Genomic DNA, 22,766 nt, shown 5'->3' with positions numbered 1-22,766 from the left:
TACTTGCCTCTCTGGTGTCTATGACTCGGGGTGGGGGGGGGAGGGAATAATATCTCTCTCAGGGGATCAAGGGATCAATCCAAGAAGAAGATATAACAATTATAAATATATGTGCACCCAACATAGGAGCACATCTATAAGGCAACTGCTAATAGCTATAGAAGAGGAAATCGACAGTAACACAATAAGAGTGGGGGACTTTAACACCTCACTTACACCAATGGACAGATCATCCAAAATGAAAATAAATAAGGAAACAGAAGCTTTTAATGACACAATAGACCAGATAGATTTAATTGATATTTATAGGACATTCCATCCAAAAACAGCAGATTACACTTTCTTCTCAAGTGTGCATGGAACATTCTCTGGGATAGATCACATCCTGGGTCACAAATCAAGTCTCAGTAAATTTAAGAAAATTGAAATCATATCAAGCATCTTTTGTGACCACTACGCTATGAGATTAGAAATGAATTACAGGGGAAAAAAATGTAAAAAACACAAACACATGGAGGCTAAACAATACATTACTAAATAACCAAGAGATAACTGAAGAAATCAAAGAGGAAATCAAAAAATACCTAGAGACAAATGACAATGAAAACACGATGATCCAAAACCTATGGGATGCAGCAAAAGCAGTTCTAAGAGGGAAGTTTATAGTTATACAAGCCTATCTCAAGAAACAAGAAAAAGCTCAAATACACAATCTAACCTTACACCTAAAGGAACTAGAGAAAGAAGAACAAACAAAACCCAAAGTTAGCAGAAAGAAAGAAATCATAAACATCAGATCAGAAATAAATGAAAAAGAAATGAAGGAAACTAAAGAAAAGATCAATAAAACTAAAAGCTTGTTCTTTGAGAAGATAAACAAAATTGATAAACCATTAGACAGATTCACCAAGAAAAAAAGGGAGAAGACTCAAATCAATAGAATCAGAAATGAAAAAGTAGAAGCAACAACTGACACTGCAGAAATACAAAGGATCATGAGAGATTACTACAAGCAACTATATGGCAATAAAATGGACAACCTGGAGGAAATGGACAAATTCTTAGAAAGGCATAACCTTCCAAGACTGAACCAGGAAGAAATAGAAAATATGAACAGACCAATCACAAGTAATGAAATTGAAACTGTGATTAAAATTCTTCCAACAAACAAAAGTCCAGGACCAGATGGCTTCACAGGTGAATTCTATCAAACATATAGAGAAGAGCTAACACCCATCCTTATCAAACTCTTCCAAAAAATTGCAGAGGAAGGAACACTCCCAAACTCAATCTATGAGGCCACCATCACCCTGATCCCAAAACCAGACAAAGATACTACAAAACAAGAAAATTACAGACCAATATCACTGATGAATTTAGATGCAAAAATCCTCAACAAAATACTAGCAAACTGAATCCAACAACACATTAAAAGGATCATACAGCATGATCAAGTGGGATTTATCCCAGAGATGCAAGGATTCTTCAATATAAGCAAATCAATCAATGTGATACACCATATTAACAAATTGAAGAATAAAAACCATATAATCATCTCAATAGATGGAGAAAAAGCTTTTGACAAAATTCAACACCCAATTATGATAAAAACTCTCCAGAAAGTGGGCACAGAGGGAACCTACCTCAACATAATAAAGGCCATATGTGACAAACCCACAGCAAACATCATTCTCAATGGTGAAAAACTGAAAGCATTTCCTCTAAGATCAGGAAGAAGACAAGGAAGTCCACTCTCACCACTATTATTCAACATAGTTTTGGAAGTCCTAGCCATGGCAATCAGAGAAGAAAAAGAAATAAAAGGAATACAAATTGGAAAAGAAGAAGTAAAATTGTCACTGTTTGCAGATGACATGATACTATACATAGAGAATCCTAAAGATGCCACCAGAAAACTACTAGAGCTAATCAATGAATTTGGTAAAGTTGCAGGATACAAAATTAATGCACAGAAATCTCTTGCATTCCTATACACCAATGATGAAAAATCTGAAAGAGAAATTAAGGAAAACTCCCATTTACCATTGCAAAAAAAGGAATAAAATACCTAGGAATAAACCTACCTAGGGAGACAAAAGACCTGTATGCAGAAAACTATAAGACACTGATGAAAGAAATTAAAGATGGTACCAACAGATGGAGAGAGATACCATGTTCTTGGATTGGAAGAATCAACATTGTGAAAATGACTATACTACCCAAAGCAATCTACAGATTCAATGCAATCCCTATCAAATTACCAATGGAATTTTTTATGGAACTAGAACAAAAAATCTTAAAATTTGTATGGAGACACAAAAGACCCCAAATAACCAAAGCAGTCTTGAGGGAAAAAAACGGAGCTGGAGGAATCAGACTCCCTGACTTCAGACTACACTACAAAGCTACAGTAATTAAGACAATATGGTACTGGCACAGAAACATAGATCAATGGAACAAGATAGAAAGCCCAGAGATAAACCCACGCACCTATGGTCAACTAATCTATGACAAAGGAGGCAAGGGTATACAATGGAGAAAAGACAGTCTCTTCAATAAGTGGTGATGGGAAAACTGGACAGCTACATGTAAAAGAATGAAATTAGAACACTCCCTAATACTATACACAAAAATAAACTCAAAATGGATTGGAGACCTAAACTTAAGACCAGACACTATAAAACATAGGAAGAACACTCTTTGACATAAATCACAGCAAGATCTTTTTTGATCCACCTCCTAGAGTAATGGAAATAAAAACAAAAATAAACAAGTGGGACCTAATGAAACTTCAAATCTTTTGCACAGCAAAGGAAACCATAAGCAAGATGAAAAGACAACCCTCAGAATGGGAGGAAATATTTGCAAACAAATCAACGGACAAAGGATTAATCTCCAAAATATATAAACAGCTCATGCAGCTCAATATTAAAGAAACCAACAACCCAATCAACAAATGGGCAGCTGACCTAAATAGACATTTCTCCAAAGAAGACATACACATGGCCAAGAAGCACATGAAAAGCTGCTCAACATCACTAATTATTAGAGAAATGGAAATCAAAACTACAATGAGGTATCACCTCACACCAGTTAGAATGGGCATCATCAGAAAATCTACAAACAACAAATGCTGGAGAGGGTGTGGAGAAAAGGGAACCCTCTTACACTGTTGGTGGGAATGTAAATTGATACAGCCACTATGGAGAACAGTATGGAGGTTCCTTAAAAAACTAAAAATAGAATTACCATATGACCCAGCAATCCCACTACTGGGCATATACCCAGAGAAAACTATAATTCAGAAAGACACACGCACCCCAATGTTCATTGTAGCACTATTTACAATAGCCAGGTCATGGAAGCAACCTAAATGCCCATCGACAGACGAATGGATAAAGAAGTTGTGGTACATATATACAATGGAATATTACTCAGCCATAAAAAGGAACGAAATTGGGTCATTTGTTGAGACGTGGATGGATCTAGAGACTGTCATGCAGAGTGAAGTAAGTCAGAAAGAGAAAAACAAATATCGTATATTAATGCATGTATGTGGAACGTAGAAAAATGGTACAGATGAACAGGTTTGCAGGACAGAAATTGAGACACAGATGTAGAGAACAAAAGTATGGACACCAAGGGGGGAAAGCCGCGGAGGGGTGGGGATGGTGGTGTGACGAACTGGGCGATTGGAATTGACATGTATACACTGATGTGTATAAAATGGATGACTAATAAGAACCTGCTGTATAAAAAAATAACATTTAAAAATTAGAAAAAAAATAATAGTCTGGCAAAATATAGATGGTTCTTGAAGCTGGGATGTCAGTTGCCTTCTCTGCTTTTGTGTATGTTTGGAAATGTTCACAGTTTAAAAAAAAAGGCTTAAAAACAAAGAAATAAGTGGAATCAACTTTGACCTGCCCGAGAGAAAGCTGGCCTCTACTCTTTGTTCAGGAACCTGGGTCTCACTTGGCGTGGGCACTAAGACACAGACTTGGGGTGAGTTAAATGCTGTTTGTAAGCTTACAGCCCAGAGATTCCTGGATCCCAGGGACAAGGGCTACGCAGCCACACATATCCTGGTAGCCAGGTTTCCTGGTGGGGACATTTCCCATCTGGGAGCCACACAGTCTGACACCCCACCCACTCTCAAACACACACAAAACTGGCCCCAGGACTAGCGGGAAACCAGGGCTGCCTTTTTCTTTTTTTTGAATTTTATTTTATTTATTTTTTTATATAGCAGATTCTTATTAGTTATCCATTTTATACAGATTAGTATCTCCCAATTCATCACACACAGACACACACGCACACACCCCGCTTCCCCCTTTGGTGTCCATACGTTTGTTCTCTACATCTGTGCCAGGGCTGCTTTTGATGAACCATCTAATTAGATGAGGGCTGGGGGTTTTTTGTTGTTGTTTTTGGTTTTGTTTAGGGTTTTTTTTTTTTTGGCGGCACTATGCAGCTTGCGGGATCTTAGTTCCCCAACCAGAGATGGAACCCGTGTCCCCTGCAGTGGAAGCACCGAGTCCTAACCACTGCACCACCAGGGAATTCCCAAGATGAGGGCTGGTTTTGATTAAACTTCCTAAGTAAATTATTACTCAGATTAGAGGCCCGTCGTGAAGCAGTTGTTTATGACAGTGGCTAGAATTTGCAGTCATGTCAGAAGCACCTGGTGTGTGAGAAGTTCTCCACAGACACCCAGAGGCTCCTTATGGGTCACAGGGGTCCCTAAACTGCCTCTGGAGAGCTCCTGGCTAGATCATAAGAAACAGAGCACTGAGTGAGGAGTCAGGAGCCTGAGCCCCTCCTGACTCTGCAACCCCTTCCGAGTGACACTCGGCGTAGGCATAGAGGGTCCTCTGGAGTCCCACAGACAGGACACAGAGCAGGTGCCAACCACTGGGGAACAAAAGTGATATCCAGGCTCCTCTGCTCACTAACTGGGTGACCTTCGGCCACTTCCTTTGCCTGTCTGAGCCTCAGTTTCCTTGTCTGTCAAGTGGGGAGGCAGCTCTTCCTGGGTCTGATCCAGTGCTACTTTCCTGACCTCCCAAAGGGGGTCCCACTTGATTTCTGCTCCTGTCCCAGCACTTGCCCGGTTTGCAATGACACATTGATTTGATCATTTACTTGCTTATCTCCCCTGTCCCTCCCTAGCCCTTCCCCCAGATCTAAGCTCTAGGTGGTTGTGCTCTGTTTAATCTGCCATTCTGTCCCCAGCACCCAGCCCAGTTCCTGATGTAATGGGCCCGTTGATAAATATATACTGGATGGAAAAATAATAAGTGTTCAATAAATTATAGCTATTCCTCTTATTATTATTATTACTCCTGTGATTCCTGAGCTCTGTTTCTTCCCTATTACATGACGATACTCCTATTTACACCCCCAGAAGTATTCTGAGGACTGACAGGATTAATGTTTGGAAGGACTTTGATTAGCCCAGGTTAATGCAAAGAATTGCTAGCAAGTATCATCTGGAATGTAAGGCCAGTGCCGGTGAGCTGCCAGGCCTTAGGGTAGCAAGGCAAAGACGGGAGCAGAGCCACGGGCAACTGGGTGCAGCAGGGTAGACACCTCTGTGACATGGCAGGCATGGTCTTTCTTTGCTTTGCTATTTTTGTTGTTGTTGCTTTTTTTTTTTTAATTGACATATTGATAAAATTGGTGTAAAACATTATGTTAGTTTCAGGAGAACAATATAATAATTGGATCTTTGTATACACTACAAGGTGACCACCGCAATAAACCTAGTTACCATACGTCACCATATAGTCAACCCCCCTCACATGTTTCACCCACCACCCAAACCTCCTTCCCCTCTAATAACCACCAGTCTGTTCTCTGCATCTAGGAGTTTTGTTTTATTATGTTTGTTCATTCATTTTGTCTTTTATATTCGACATGTAAGTAAAATCACACGGTATCTGTCTTTCTCGGTCTGACTTATTTCACTTAGCGTAATACCCTCCAGGTCCATCCATGTTATATCGCAAATGGCAAGATTTCATCCTTTCTTATGGCTGAGTAATATTCCATTGTATATATACACCACATCTCTATCCATTCTTCTATCACTGGACACTTAGGTTGCTTCCATATCTTGGCTATTGTAAATAATGTTGCAGTGAACATAGAGATGCATGTATCTTTTCAAATTAGTGATTTGTTTTCTTCAGAAAAATACCCAGAAGTGGAATTGCTGGATCGTATGGTAGTTCTATTTTTAATTTTTTAAGGCACCTCCGTCCTGTTTTCCATAGCGGATGCACCAATTGACATTCACACTTACAGTGTACAAGGGTTCCCTTTTCTCCACATCCTTGCCAACACTTGCTATTTGTTGTCTTTTTGATGACAGCCATTCTGACACATGTGAGGTCATATTGTGGCTTTGACTTGCATTTTCCTGATGATTAGTGATGTTGAGCATCTTTTCATGTGGTTGTTGGCCATCTGTATATCTTCTTTGGAAAATGCCTATTTAGGTCCTCTGCTCTTTTTTTTTTTTTTTCTCTTTTTGTGGAACGCGGGCCTCTCACTGTTGTGGCCTCTCCCGTTGCGGAGCACAGGCTCCGGACACGCAGGCTCAGCGGCCGTGGCTCACGGGCTCAGCCGCTCCGTGGCATGTGGGATCCTCCCGGACCGGAGCACGAACCCGCGTCCCCTGCATCGGCAGGCGGACTCTCAACCACTGCGCCACCAGGGAAGCCCCTCTGCTCATTTTTAAATCAGATTATTTGGGGGTTTTTGTTGTTTGTTGATATTGAGTTGCTTGAGTTCTCTATATGTTTTGGCTATAATTGGATATATGATTAGCAAATATTTTCTATAGCTTGTCTTTCATTTTGTTGATGGTTCCCTTTGCTGTGCAGAAGAAGCTTTTTAGTTTGATGTAGTCCCACTTGTTTATTTTTGCCTATGTTGCTGCTCTTCATTCTTGATGCAAACATAACAACTTTTACACTGTTGCAGAACAGATAAAAGTGATTTTTATTTCATGATTTCTAAGTGTCTTTTAACTGTTCCACCAGGGTCTGACAGTTGTGGTTTCCCCCTCTAGAGCACAACATGGAGACACTTGGGGAAGAAGATGGAAGAGAAGGGGAGGCTTCAGCTGTGCCTATGGGGAAACCTGTCCACTCCCAGGGAGGGTATAGGAGACAAGACATTCCCAAGGCCGTAGGAGGCTAAGGTCATCGAGAATGGTGGAGAAAACTGTTAGTGTCCTACCTCCATTATCTGTTCTTCTTTTTCCTTAGTAACAGAATTCCAATTTTCTGTGTGCCCAGTTGAAAAACGGAATTTCCCAGCCTCCTTTGCAGGTAGAGAGACCATTAAAGTCTAAGCAAAAGTCACTGGGTGGGACTTCCAGGAAGTCTCTTTAAAGACAACTGACTAGGATGAGAATGGTGCCTTTTACCCTTCTCCTTATATAGAACTCTAGAACTCAGATGTGATGGCTGGAGCTTCAACAGCCATCTTGGAACATGGGGTGACCTCGAGGATAAAAATCACACACTAAAGACTACAGAGTAGAAGGAGTCTAGGTTCTTGATGGTATCATAGAATATAGCCATCCCAGTCATAGACTGCCTGGCTCTCCATGTCTCATTATATGAAAAATTTAAAAATTTAGTCAGATTTTTAAAACTAGAAATTCAACACAATTTTTTACAGGCCAAGAAATTATGGAGGAAACGGCCTACCATGGCATCCAATATGTACTGAGTAAGTGGATGAAGTAATCAATTAGTGAGTAAGCTAGGGAGGGAGGGGGAAGGAAGGAAGGAAAGGAAAGGAGGAAAGAAGGGGAAAAAAGGAAGGAAGGAGAAGAAGGGGAAGGAAGAGAGAGAGGTAGGAAGAGAGAAGAAGGGAGGGAAGAAGGAAGAGGGGAAGAAAGGGGCAATCTGTGATGGCCCAAGAGTGTGGCTCTGATCCAGAAGTCCGTTGAGGGTTTGAAATGAGGAATCTTTTTGGCAAATTCAAGTCCAGACCCTCTCCATGCCTCCCCCTTAGATCACCCTCTTGGGAGAAGGTAGGGGTATCATTTTGTCAATGCGACCCCCCAGGTTCTGGTGGCTGACTCCCTCAGACTCAGGTAAACATGGAGCTGGACTCAGACCAGAAAGGCCTGGCCCCCAGGTTCATGTCTGCTTCAAAGAGAACCCCAGAGGTCTCCTTCCCTGTCTGAGCTAGTTTCTCCACGTGGACCCTAAGGCAGACCCTCTGAAGGGTCTACACAGCTGTGACTCACCCAGTAAGATGTCTTCAAACTTGCCCCAGAGACTTTCCTGTGATAACTGTAACCCCTATGTTCTGGGTAGGCACATCTTCTCCCTTATTCCTCAGGATGACACAGCAAGCTTAATGTTACCAGTATCATAATAGACACAGTAGTGGAGGCTCATACACAGGCTGCACCTTCCGGGGCCGCACAGCCAAAGGAGGGCAGAGCCAGCCTTTGGACCCTCGTGGGTCTGACACCAAAGCTGCACTGTCAACATCTGCATTTCATTCCCCTTCCAGACCTTTCTTTCTCTTCACCCCCTCCCTGAGTTGAGACCCCAACAAGTGGAAGAAGCTGGGTGGAAGCTGGGGGCAATTGAGGGTGCTCTGTTCCCCATCACACCTCCGGCCCCTGTCCTCAGCCTCTTCCCATCTCTGGCTCCAGCGTGGAGAGGTGGCCCACCAGATGCACAGCCCAACCCGGTGCCTCTAGCGGAAGACAAATAAAAGCAAAACGGTAATAACTGGGATCCCAGTGAGTGCATGGGCAACAATTTTAGCCAATTAACATTCCTTTGGGGTTTGGGGCATCCCCTGCGTCAGCAGCACCTCGTAAATGTCAGGAGGGGCTTGGGAGCCGCCTGGGTTTCCCTGAGGCCTGGCTGAGGCTGGCACCCTGAGCCAGGCCTGCCCAAGTGGCTTCTTCCTGGGAGGAGGGGTGAGCACAGCCTTCCAGGGGCTGCAGGGAAACCAGAGTGAGTGCCCTGCCTGGGAGTGCTAATCAGCCTCACAGGGGCGGGAGAGATTTACGGCAATAACGGGAGAACCTGTCTAATCACGGCCTGGATTGCGTTAAGCCACACACCCCCAACTTCCCTCCCTGGACATAAGCCCACTAAGACAATGGGCCAGTCCTGGCCTCGCTCAGACTGCAACGACAAGTCCAAGGATGGACCACAGTTTCTTCCAGATATGATCATTTAGGTGAGAGGTGACTTAGGAGTGTGAAAGCTTGATGGGATCTCTAAGGGAGGTGGAGACAGAGGTCCAGGTAGGGGCCAGACCAAAGCGAGGTCCCACAGCAAGGAACCGCCAAGCTGGGGTCCAAAGCATCCTGAAGGCTCCCTGTGCAGTGCTTTTTCCACTCCCCCAGGAAACCCCACAGATGACTTGCTACCGCTCTCTGTCCCCATACTGGGGGATGCTGGGATTAGGGTCAGCCAGGCCTGGGATCAGAGGGCAGAGAAGCTAGCCACCTGCTCCACTTCTCAGAAGGGGAGATATTCTAGCCTGGGGGTGGGGGAGGGAGTGGAGGAGAACAAACGGTCAAAATATAAAAGCTGTTGAGGACCAGAAGCCACTAGAGGACAGAGGTAGAGTCCGATCTTACGTTGTACTCCCCACTCCACCCCACCCCGCCTCCGACACACACCCATGGACTCAGCACGGAGCTGGGCACATGGGAAATGTGGAAAATAAACGCATGCTGACATGTTTGTTCTCTCTGGCTAAGAGAGACGGCGCCCCACCACGCCTTGGGGGGGGGGGTGGAGTTCGGTATCTCTGCTGTCCCTGCACATCTCCTTCGGGGAATCTTGGGAAGTGGAGGAATTTCTCCGAACCGGTGTGTTTGAGGCGCCAGGATCGATGTGACCTCCGTTGTTCTTGGGGCTGACGGCACCTGCTGCACCAGCTCTGGAGCGTGCGCGGGTGTGAGCGGGCCGCGCTAATAAATCCCGCCAGGAGGGGGCGATAAACACCAAGACCCAGTGCTGGGGCCAGGATCCTTGAGATTCGCTCACGTTTGGGCATCTAACCCGACACGAGCGGACCTTGGATCGCGCATCTACTGACGGTCCCATGGCTCTTCCGGCTGAGCTCCCCAGGGTCAGTGGGTGTGAGTGTGGGTGTGGGCTCCCCAGAGTTTGTGTATGTGGGTGAACAAGGTGAACGCTCCCCGAAGACTCCTAGTCCCGAATCTTGAGAAAGAGATGACGCATTTGAAAAGCTGGTATGGTGGGAGGAGGGATGGTAGAGAGTGATGGAAACCCGGGAAGACTACTGTCTACTTGAACCTCCCATCAATAACCGTGCAATGGGACACTTCTCGTCCGTGTTTCTCTGTCTCCTCCTAGTGGAAATCAAGGAAGCTTTACAACCTTTTTAACAAGGAAGATATTCCTTTTTTGTTTTCCTTTTCTGTCCCTCCCTCCTTCCCTTCCTTCCTCATCATTGCTTTATTTTTAAGTTTTATGTGTCTTTTTCCCCCTCCTTTACTTTTAAAGGAAATAGAATATGAGGCAACGAATAAAATACTAAAATTTGTCTAGTTCCTGGCAGAGTTCCAAGTCATACTGTTAACTTATAAAACCGAGCTACTGAATAATATAAACTCGTAACTCCATATGTGTACATGCACATACGTATGAATGTAAATGGCCCGAAGAGTTTGGGGAAATATCTGAAAGGATGCACACCCAACACGATGACTTCTGGGGAGGGAGAGAGGCAAAGAGATTTTAATTTTACCTACAGTGTTTGCATTGTTAGATGAGAATGCACTATGTGAAATTAAAAATTAATAAAAGTCGCTTTTTTAGTGTACTAATTTATGTTACTTGAAAAAATTACAGTACTCACTATATGGTTAAATAAAATGCTAGTTGTGAAGTAATATATATGGTATAATTCCATTTCTTAAAATAATGTGTGTGCATACACAAAAAAAAGCTGGGAAAATAAAAATTTTACCAATAGTTACTTCTGAGTGATAGGGTTAAGGCAATCTTTATTATTTATTCAATACTCTATGTCAATACTATAGGTCTATATTATCATTTTTAATAGTCTATGGACATGTAATTTATTTAAGCAATTCCTTATTAATGGACATATAAGCAGCTTCCAATATTTTCCTATTACAAATGATGTTGTGATAAACGTCTTTCATTACATAAGGATAAATTCTGGAAGGGCAACCTCTGGATCAGAGCGTGGCACGTGACATTTTGATATATATCTCACCAAACTGCTGCCCCCAAAAGTCTGACTTCTTCTCAATTCCTACACCACAAGCCCCCCACACTTAGCAGTGTAGAGAATGTGTGTTTTCCCACTTAACCTCCAACACTGAAAATTGTCATTCCAGATATTTCCAGCCTGTTACGTATAAAAGGCTCCCTCATTTTATTTATTTTTATTTATTTATTAAATTTATTTATTTTATTTATTTATTTTTGGCTGCATTGGGTCTTTGTTGCTGTGCGTGGGCTTCTCATTGCAGTGGCTTCTCTTGTTGTGGAGCACGGGCTCTAGGCGCATGGGCTTCAGTAGTTGTGGCACGTGGGCTCAGTAGTTGTGGCTTGCAGGCTCTAGAGCACAGACTCAGTAGTTGTGGCGCACCGGCTTACTTGCTCCGCGGCATGTGGAATCTTCCTGGACCAGGGCTCGAACCCGTGTCCCCTGCATTGGCAGACAGATTCTTAGCCACTGCACCACTAGGGAAGCCCGGCTGTCTCATTTTAAATTGTGTTTCTTTCATGACCTAAATGGTGACATAGGAAGACACGTTTTCCTTATGCTTTTCCTCCTCTTAATATGCGTTCCAGGGACGGTACTCTCTTAATTATATATAGTCTTTATACTAAGTCTTGCTATTTGATAGAAGTGTCCCTTCTAGGTCTTCCAGTTTCATTAATTTGTTGACTATTGTTTACACTTCCATGTAACTCTAGAATAAGTGTATTTGGCTGCCTCGTGTGAAACAATAGGAATAATAAGTCCTACCCTGCCCACCCTGTCAACGCTGTTGTGAGAACCCAGTCGAACAATGTATGCAGAAGTATTTTATAAGCTGTAAGAATAACTAACAGCAACACCAGCTTATTTTCAGCTTTTGCTGGAAGCCAGGCTCAGCGCTAAGCATACACATGCATTACCTCACTCAGGTCACACCACAGCCCTACGAGGTCTGTACTGGTGCTAGTCCCATTTTACAGATGAGGAAACTGAGCCTGAAGGAGGCTGAGTGACCTGCCCAGTGTCCCAGACCTGGAATGACCGTCAGGGTCCCAAACCAGGCAGGCTGATTCTAGAGTTCACTTCCTCTACCCACAGCACAAGGCAAGGGCTGCAAAGACAACCACCACAAAACAAGTGTTGAAAACCAGGACCTCGACTCCTAATAGGTGAAGTAGCCACGTGCGTCTGTGCACAGCTCTACAGGCAGCTGAGTGTTCTGTGACGAGGGCCAGCTGCAGGCTCCATCCTGACAAGCTTGGGCAGGTCCCTTGACCTCGCTAAGCTTTAGTTTCTCGAGGACAAAGTGGGGTTAATGGTATCGGCCACCATGTGCTGGAGATTAAGTGAGATAATGCCTATAAAAGTGTTAACACAATGCCTGGCATGCAGGAAGAAGGATTTTCTTTTAAAAATCTGTCACCATCTTAACCATATTTATTTGTTTGTTTTTATTCATTTTTTAAAATTGGGGTAACATTGGTTAAAAATACGAAATTCTTCGCACTTTTGCACAGGGGCCGGCCGTGCTGCTCTTCTTGGTATCATTCCCATTTTAGCGCATGTGCCACCCAAGTGAGCACAGGAGCGAGGATGGTAAAACGTGGCCTTTTCTCCTTCCAGCTGTGACACCACAGACCATCCCTGCGTGATTTGGCCGTATCGGCCAACCTTTCGGTGGCTGGGTTTCCTTTTCTTGTAAGCGGTGATGACGGCAGCGCCGCCCTTGGGATTTTGTGTGTGGGTTTATGGAGGGTGGGTCCTCCTGGATGTGGGAAATGCTGGACAGTGCGTCCATGCCATACCCAGTGATGTCCCTGGTCAGGTCCCCTGCTGGGGGCTGCAGAGGGAAACCCCGAGGGGTTCCTCAGGAAGAGAAGGCATAAATAAGGGGATATGTACGCTGTTAAAAGGGCCAGCTGGGAAAGCAGCAGCCCTTGCTGCAGAGGGACCACCCCCGGGGTGGGGTTGCTGAGCTGTGGAGGGCTGGCAATGAACCAGGCAGGTTTGGCCCAGCAGAGGGGAGGGAAGAAGCGCTGAGGTTGACCTGGCTGCTCGCTCTAGGGTCCCCTGCCTCCCCCCGCCCCAGGGCCGTCTGGCTCAGGTAGGTACCCTGACTGCCGTCTGCTGCAATGCCACCTCCATCCCTCTTGGGAGGGATGGGGATGGCTGGTGGCCTCGGCTGAGTAACAAAGAGCACCAGCTTCAGAATCACACCCCCCCCTCCCCAGGATTGACTCCTGGTCTGGGAGCCTGGCCAGATGACCCCAGGCCAGACGCTCCCGGCTTGGTGACCCCTTGCCGCTTTCCCTTTGAACCTCCCTGGGCCTCCTCTGGGTCCATTTTCCCACAGCCATACTGAGGCCCTCCTCGCTTGTTGCTTAACCTCTCTGGAACTGTTTGCTCAGTGCTAAAATGGGAAATGGAACCTTCTTCCTCCTGCTGGGGACTGTGGAGACTATGGGTTTAGCTAATAGATGTGGAAGGGATTAATGTCAAAGAAACCACCCTGCGGATATTAACCTCCTTTCTTGCCATGCAGCCTTAGACCCACCTGTTCCTTAGCCTTACAGAGCGCTGCTTCTTCTCTGAGAGTTTGGGGACACTTCTGCATGAGGTGTCTCATTGCCGTGTTCATTCATTCAGCCAGTGTATTTTGGGGTGCTGGGCGCTTTGGGAGCCCAGCCATGCTCAGGCAGACCCCATCTCCTCCTCTCTGCTTCCCCCAAGCTGGCGGGCAGTCCCACTCCAGGAGGGAGGTTCCCAGGGCTAAGCCACGCACCAGAGCACCGCAGAGTGAGAAAACTCAGGACCATGTGGCACATTTTTCACAGAGCTACATTTATCTAACCACAAGCAAATTGTAAAAAGTTCTTTTTTTTTTTTTTTTTAATGGATTGGTAACCAGAGGGAGTAGTTGATTTTCTAAATGTTCTTCGTTGGCGAAATGAAAAGCTGGCAACTCTGATGTGGCAGGAAGGTTCTAGAATGGCTCCCTGGGGTCCCCTCTTCCTAGTATTAAGCCCTTGTATCATCCCCTGTCTTGGAGGATAGGCTGGGCCAGGTGACTCACTTCTAAGACTAGAATACAGCAACAGTTCACTTCCATGATTAGGTGGCACAAGATGTGACTTCCATCTCGCTGGGTGACTCTGCTCATGTCTTCTTGCCTTGTATGCACACTTTGATGAAGCAAACTGCGACTTCGGAGAGACTGACAGTGTGGCCAGGAGCTGCGGGTGGCCTCTGGCCAGCAGCTGGAAGGAAGTCAGTCTAGCAGTTTCTGAGGATGAACCCTGCCAGCAGCCGCATGGGCGTGGAAGCAGACAGCTCACCAGTGGAGCCTTGAGATTACTACAGCCCGGCTGCAGGCCCCGGACTAGCGTGAGGCAATTGGGGCATGTAGGGGCAAATGGGTTTTAGGGCGCTTCCTGATGAAGCAATAGATAACCAATACAGCTGAGTATTTTTTTAATGTTCCTGACCTGTGGGGTCCAAACTTCAGGTGCCTCTGGTGGTAAAAACAGGTCCTTACAACCTCTTCTCAGATAAGCATGTAAGGTGGTATCTTAAGGGTGGTGAGGCAGCCCCAGGACAGACCTGGATTCTAACTCAGCCCTTTCTTGCTTAGCTAAACAGCTTTGGGCAAGTTACTTTGACTCCTCTAAGCTTCAAGATCCTCAGACATGAAATGGGTATAATACTGCTTTCCTGGGACTTCCCTGGTGGTGCAGTGGTTAAGAATCCGCCTTCCAAGGCAGGGGACACAGGTTCGAACCCTAGTCTGGGAAGATCCCACATGCTGCGGAGCAACTAAGCCCCGTGCGCCACAGCTACTGAGCCTGCTGTCTAGAGCCCGAGAGCCACAACTACTGAGCTCACGTGCCGCAACTACTGAAGCCCGTGTGCCTAGAGCCCACGCTCCGCAACAAGAGAAGCCACCACAATGAGAAGCCCAAGTACCACAAAGAAGAGTAGCCCCCGCTCGTCGCAACTAGAGAAAGCCCACGCGCAGCAACGAAGACCCAACGCAGCCACAAATAAATAAGTTAATTTTTTAAAATACTGCTTTCCTAAATAAGATAATGGGCGTAAATACCAATAATTACCATTTCTAGAACTTTCTTTGGTGTCAGGGCCAGTGTTAAATACCTTACATGCATTATTGCATTTTATCCGCACAAACATATAAGGTAAGTTGTTATTACCAACCTTCTTGAGATGAGAAAACTGAGGCTTATAGAGGCCTGGGACCATTGACTCCAGCCACACTCCAAGGCACAGGACTCGTGTGTTCCTGCCGCTTTGTAGACCCTGGGTAAATTATGACTTGAATGAAAGGGAGGAAGAGAGAAGGCAAGCATTCCAATGGATGCTTTCTCACTTGTGACCACCAGGTGGCAGCAAAGACAGGCAGACGAGCATCCACCACTTAAAGCTTATGTGAAAATTTGATTCCTGAAAACAAATTTGTTTAGCTGAAAATTGACTCCTACCTTATTTCCCTAACTATGTATGGAATGCTTGTTATGTGCCAAATGATTTACAATAATTAGTTGTATTAATGCTCGTCACCGCCCTATGAGGTCTGTTATTACTAACTTACTAAGTAGGAAACTGAGGCAGAGTTAAGTCACTTCCCAAGGTCACACAGCTAGAAAATGGCAAGAATTAAGTTAGTCATTTGGTGTGACTCCCGCCAGAACTTTCCCATGCCAGTATACCTTTATCAAGAAGGAGAGAATAGTTTTGTTTATGTGTGTGTTTTCAGAATTCTGTTCATACATATTATTCTTCAACGTCCTTTTTCACCCGTGAAAAACAATGAATCTTGGAAACATTTCCAAGGGAGTCCCGAGCCTTCTGACATCTGTATTGTATTCCATAGTGTGGCTGGATCACAAAATGTCTAGGTAATCAACCCTCCGTGGATAGTCCTTTGAAATCTTCCAGTATTGTTATGCTCCTACCAAAAAAGAAAAAAAGCTTCTGCAAACATCTGTGAACAGATGCCTCTGTGGTAGAATTTGTGTCCCGCCGATTCCCAGGAGTATGACCCTGGGTTGTGAGTTGTGTATGTGGCTGTGTGTGGGTAGAGACGCTAATTACCCACAGGCAGGCTGTGCCTGTTTCGTTCCTGCCTGCAGAGAATGTGAATGCCAACCTTGGGGTGATCAGTGTTCATGCTTCTGCCAGTTTAAAATAAGAAACTTTTGCTAATGATTTTGGTAACAGACGCAGCTCCCTTCAGCTTCCCCCTTCCTTGCAGGTGAGTGGTCAGAGGTTGGGTGACCAAGAGTGTCCTGGCGGGGAGAGATAAGAGAAGAAAAGGGCTTCAGTCCCCTCCCAGGCAGAGGCTCCAGCTGAGTGGACACCCCCTGTGTGTGCACAGGGCACATTGACAAGATGCCACTTTTTAGGTTTCAATGTACAAGTCCCATCACAACCAGACTAGAAGCCCCTAGGCTTTTGTTGACACCATAGGGCAGCAGGGAGGGGAGGAGGTAGGATTTGAGAACAGCTGGAAAATACCTCAAGGGAGAAAGGGGACAGGCAGGACTTGTAGGCCCCATCCTGTGATTTCGAGACTCTCAGAGGGACAATCTCTTCAGCCTCCTTACAGTAGAGGGGGGGGCTTCCAGAACATGGGGCTATTGCTCAAATGAGACTTCTGTGCCAAGTCCCCGCCCCTCCCCTGACAGCATCATGCCTCAGCTTCCTCCTTCCTCTCCGCACCCTGTCAGCTAAGAGCAGTGATTCCCCCATTTTACAGATGAGGAAACTGAGGCTCGGGGAGGTGGATGCACCCCGTGGCATAGATGGGGTGGTGGGCAGTACAGGGCGGTCCTAGCCTCAGGAACACCGAGCTCAGTGGCCATGAGGGTGCTCCTGGACCAGCAGCAGAGCTGACAGGGGCTCTCCCAGGGAGGGCGAGCTGAGTGTCATTCTCCTCCACCCTCTCCTGGGGCTGCCCCCCCTCCCTGGGGCACACGTTATCTGTGTCCTGGGCACACAGCTGCATACTCTCACCAGCTGAGCCCCTCCCTGGAAGGCAGCATCTGACCTTTGGAAATGTAAACAAGCCTTGGCCTGGCCCGGGGTGACCAGGCTTGTCCTTGGGGCCTGCAGACGTGGGCATGACCAGGCAGGCACGTGCACATGGGCTCAGGGTCACGTGGCCTTTGGGCTTCCACTTATCACTCAGAGTTGATCCTGGGGGCCCAAGGGCATTGTGTCCATCCTGATGTGGCCCATACATTGGGGGCTTTCGAGGATGTTTTCAGGGCCCAGGTTACTTCCTAAAAGAGGACCAGCTTGGAACCAAAGAATCCCAAGGAAACTTGAGGCTCAGAGAGGGGATGATATGTATCTAGGGCTACACAGCAGACCAAGTCAGGTCCACAAACATAGACCAGGCTGGTCACACCTTCTCTGGGTCTTATCAGCCTTGTCTGTCCAGTGGGGAGATGTCCATCAACATCCCTGGCTCACACCCCACCTCCCTGCTGCAGACCCAGGCCCCAATGGTTCTCATCACCCACCCCTCGCAGCTCCTGTTATCTCCAGGGCCCTGGAGGCTGCTGATTCCTGGGTCTGGGCCCACCCTCCCTGGCTGCACCAGATGGGTGGGACTGTAGGGGCTGCTCGGGCCTGATATGGGCTCGCTTGGTGGGCCCTGGCTTTATCAGTGGGGCCTGGGGCTCTGGGCAGGCATGTGGCCCGTCTGGAGGAGGGAGCAGAGAGGATGGGACGCCCAGGTGAGATACAGGATGGGGACTTTTTTTAGTAATTAAGAAAAAAATCTATATTGCTTTCTCTTGATTAGAAAGGTTTAGGCATGTTACAACAAATTTAGCAGAACAGAAGTAGGTGGTATTGAAATCGAAAGTGCCTATAAATGTGTTTCCTACACATAATCCCCGGGCCCTGTTTGGGGTTGTCTCTCCAGATTTTTTTGTACACACAGACTAACCTTGACAATTATTTATAGGATTGGAGTCACAGTAGGTTCCAACCGTGTGGCTTCTTGGCTTCATACGTGTTACTTCATCTCTGTGAACCTCAGTTTTCTTCTCATCTATAAAACCTTGCATGGATGTCGTCAATATTACACAAAGTAGTGCGCGTGAGGCGTGCAGCCTGGGCCCAGCCCCCAGAGAGCTCTCAGTAACCGTCAGTGTCACCTGCATTGCTACATAACTGCGTTTATTTTTCATTTGACAACACAACATGGACATCTTCCCATATTGGTGCCAAAGATGGAGCCCACTCCTTTTGACAAATTCAAAGTCTCCTTGTCTGTGTGAGTCATTATTTATTTATTTATGTTTTTTGGCAGTAAGCGGGCCTCTCACTGCTGTGGCCTTTCCCGTTGCGGAGCACAGGCTCCGGTCGCACAGACTCAGCGGCCATGGCTCACGGGCCCAGCCGCTCTGCAGCACGTGGGATCTTTCCAGACCGGGGCACGAACCCGTGTCCCCTGCATCGGCAGGAGGACTCTCAACCACTGCGCCACCAGGGAAGCCCCATCATTTATTTTTTAACTGACTTTATTGTGGTATAATTTACATACAGTAAAATGCACCCATTTTAAAAGTACAGTCCAATGAGTTTCAAAAATTATACCATCACCAAGATCTAGAACATTTCTTTAAAAAAAAGAAAAAAAAAGGGACTTCCGTGGCAATCCAGTGGTTAAGAGCCCGCACTTCCAATGCAGGGGGTGCAGGGAACTAAGACCCCGCATGCCGCGTGGTACAGCCAAAAAAAAAAAAAGAACATTTCTATCACCCCCAGAATTCCCTCATGCTCCTTTGTAACCAACCTCTTGTCCCCATATCCAGCCCCGGATAACCACTAAACTAGTTCCTGTCCCTACAGTTAGATTTCCCTTTTCCAGAATTTCATTTGAATGGATTATACAGCAGGCAGTCTTTGGGGCAAGGCTTCCTCACTGAGATTCACCTGTGTTGTTGTGTTCTGAGTTCATTGCTTTTCATTGCAGCAGAGTGTTCCACCACTTGGATGTGCCAGTTTGGGTTTCCCTTCTCCTGTTGATGGACATTTGGATTATTTCCCTTTGAGGCTATTAATGTCTTATTTTTAAAACTGCAATGAGGAAGGACATTAAGATTGTTTCCAGGTGTTTACTGTTACCTTATAAATGATACCGCAGGGAGCAGCCTTACACGTCTCTATGGTCATTATTGCCAGGGGAACGTCATGAAGCTGGAGGTACAATACCTAGAAAAAATTTGTTTAAATAGACCTCTTTGTTCCAGCTGGAGACCCAGAGGCCCAGACATGGCAGACAATGTGCCTAAAATCAGCCTGTGGATCAGTTTCTATGCAGAGGCCAGAACCTACCTCTGCCTTGACCCACCACTCCCCAGGGCTTTGCACAAAGCAGGGTGGGCACTCTGTAAGGAACAGCCCCAGCGTATCCCCTAATGGTGTTTGGGACCTCAACGATGGCAATGATAGTGGTGATGGTGGTGGTGATGGTGTCACAGTGTTAACTGCTGGTACTGAACGCTAGGCAGTGTCCTAAGTGCTTTGCATGAATCAGCTCACTTTAATCCACGCCATACCCAATTGAAGGAGGTGAAATTATTATTCCCATTCTATAGATAGAGACACTGAGGCACAGAGAGGTTAAGCATCTTGCATGAGGTCACATGCCAGAAAGTGGCAACGTTGAGACTTGCACCAGGCAGGGGAGCTCCAGAGCCACCACCCTCAGAGGCACATTGGTCTTGAGTACCTGCTGAGCAAGGAAGGTGGCATATGTCATCACGGTACAACTTGAGTCAGACACCAGGCGGCCTGGGCCTTCTGTCCCCAACTTGCTGTACGATGTGGGTGGTCCCTTTCCGTCCCTGGGACTCAGGTTCTTCCTCTACTAAAAAGGAAAGGTGGCAGGTGGGCAAGATGGCTCTCAGGATCCTTTAGCAATGTGGTTCTAGAATATTTTCTAGAGTCGGGAGGACAGAAGAGGGAGCTAGAGCTTGTGGCTTCACTCCCTGCAGGAGGTCAGGAGAGGCAGGTGGTACGGGGGCTTTTCTGGGCTGGAAACTGGAGACCTGATCCCAGTCCCCAGTGGCCAGGATGGTGAACTGAGCAAGAGATTTGGCCCCTGTCCCCTGGGGCAGGCAAGGGTGGCCCTCCTGTCACAGCATATTTCACTGCTGGCTTGGGCACCTGAAATCCATGGAGTCAGCATCAGGGGGTGCCCAGCACTTGAGAGCACCACTTTCCTAGTCTCGAGGCTCTCCTTCGTGCTCCAGGCCACCCATCTCCTCACTCCCCTAGCCCCTGCCTTCATCTCTCCAGCTTCAGTGAAACCGTGTGTACAGCCTTGTTCTCAAATTTATAGCAACTGAATACGCTATATATAACATTTATTGAGTACTGTAGTAGTTTATGTGACTTAATATTTAATCTTCCCAATGACCCTATGAGGTAAATATCTATTATCACATTTTACAGAAGGAGTATCTGATACTCAGAGAAGTTGAATGCTTTGCCACAAGTCACACAGCATGTACAGGGCAGAGCCAGGACATGGGTCCGGGCAGACCATTCCTGAGCCCATGCTCGTAACCACCACACTACATCTCCCTCCCCACTTAATGGCATCCCAGAACCTCTGGTTCCTCCGCGATACCATCCCTCCTACAACATCTGTCCATCAGCCAGGGTCTGGAGTACAGTTTTGCTGTTAAAGACACAGTTCCCCAGAATTGATGGTCTTGGGTTCAAATCCTGACAGTACTGTTCACTGGCTGTGTGTCTTTGGGCAAGCCTCACAACCTCACTGAGCCTCACCTTGGGCCTCTATAAAATGGGAATGACAACCAGATCCACCTCATAGAGTTGTTGTGAAGATTAAATTAAGCGTGCAGACCAGTGGTTCACAAAGTATGGTCCAGGGACCCCTGAAGACCCTTTCAGAGGATCCATGAGGTCAAAACTGTTTTCATTGTAAGACTAAGACCTTTTTTACTCTCTTTCTCTCATGAGTGTACAGTGGAGTTTTCCAGAGGCTGTGTGTTATGTTATTTCATAGCAGATTGAACACAGATGCAGTTGTGAGAATCCAGCTGCCCTCTATTAAGCCAGACATTAAAGAGATTTGGAAAAATGTAAAACAGTGCTACTCTTCACCCTAATTATTTTCTAGAATATGGTTATTTTTCATAATATAGATTTATGTTAGAGTGCTTATCATTATTTTTACATCATTTAATATTTGTTATATGTCTCAATTTCTATTTCTGATACAGTAAACGTTGATAGACATAACCACCATAAACAAAAATCTTTGGGGTTCAGTAATTTTTAAGAGTTTAAAGAGGGTCTTGAGACCAAAAAGTTGGAGAACGGCTATGTGGGTGCAAGGCACAGGCTGCGTTTGTGGAAGGAGGCGCCCTTGACCTTGGACTCACTAACACGCATCATTTTCTGTCTCCAGGGCCGAGTGTCCACTCCTCTGCCTGCCCTGCTGGAGATCATTGCTGAACTGCAGGTGGCTGAACACTGGCCAAGAGAGACATGGTTCCACAAAGGTTGGTTGCTCTGTGACCCTGGACTAGACCTTGAGACACTTTCAGCTTCTCCCCTCTCCACATGAAGGACAGGCATGGTCAACCAAGCAAGTTTCTCAGGTACCTTAAACTGGTGGATCAAGTGTGAACAGTAAGTCCTAAACCTGCCAGCCTGGAGGCTGGAGCTTGAGAACCCCAGTGGGAACGCACAATCCGCCCCCAGCTTGGAGAGGTGAGATTCCCTATAGCAAGGTCAAGAGACAGGATGTGACTGTGGAGAAGGCTCTGCACTGGGGTCACCTGGTCGCAGTTTCCAACCCCTGCAAACTCTAGTGCAGGACCCGCAGACTCACGGCACCTCAGTGATGGCATCTGTGAAGTGGGAAGGTTGAACGCTTGCAGCTGATGTTCCCTTGGGAAGCCCTAGGCGTGCAGGCCTCCTTTTCCCTTGGTCTCCTCACCTAGAAGGCAGCAGGGTGCAGAGGTGAGAACACGAACAGGAGGAAGAGCTGAATTGGGAGCTGCATGGCCTAATCCAGGCTCTGCCAACTTCCCAGGTGACCTCAGGCAAGTCCCTGCCCCACTCTGAGCCTCGACTCCCAGGAATTTAACATAGGCACAGCCTGATGGAGCTCAGAGTTGGCTTCTGCTACCCTGTAAATCTGATGGCTGGTTGGAGATTCGGCAGGCACTGGACTCTCAGGACCTCATATCCCAGCTGAAATGCCATCCCCCAACATCCTTGTCCTTCTCCAGAGGGGCAGGCTGTTCCCCAGTCACTCAACAAACCTTTATTCAGCACCCACTGTCACCAAGCCACAGGGCTGACTGGAGCCCAGATATTTTCACTTCTTTGTATTCCATTCTACTTAATCAGGATTCCAGGAACATTCACTTGGGGCCCAAGGCTGGGCTAGAGATAAGAGAAATGAAAAGTGTGGTCTTGGTCTTATA

The 22,766-nt window shown here is 46.4% G+C and overlaps 1 long non-coding RNA gene across 1 annotated transcript in view; it reads left to right on the top strand.

Moving 5' to 3' along the window:
- The window catches only part of LOC117197059 (uncharacterized), a 65,237-nt gene extending 42,942 nt beyond the window's left edge, over window positions 1–22,295 (top strand). The window contains exon 4 of the long non-coding RNA XR_004477535.2: window positions 21,740–22,295. This is a non-coding gene — a long non-coding RNA (uncharacterized LOC117197059). The remainder of the gene's footprint in view (window positions 1–21,739) is intronic.
- The last annotated feature ends 471 nt before the right edge of the window (window positions 22,296–22,766 follow it).

The sequence above is a fragment of the Orcinus orca genome, chromosome 3, assembly GCF_937001465.1.
Source record: "Orcinus orca chromosome 3, mOrcOrc1.1, whole genome shotgun sequence".
In the NCBI taxonomy this organism is placed as follows: Eukaryota; Metazoa; Chordata; class Mammalia; order Artiodactyla; family Delphinidae; genus Orcinus; species Orcinus orca.
Note: the sequence above shows the minus strand (reverse complement) of the source record. Positions and strands in the feature narration are given on the sequence as shown.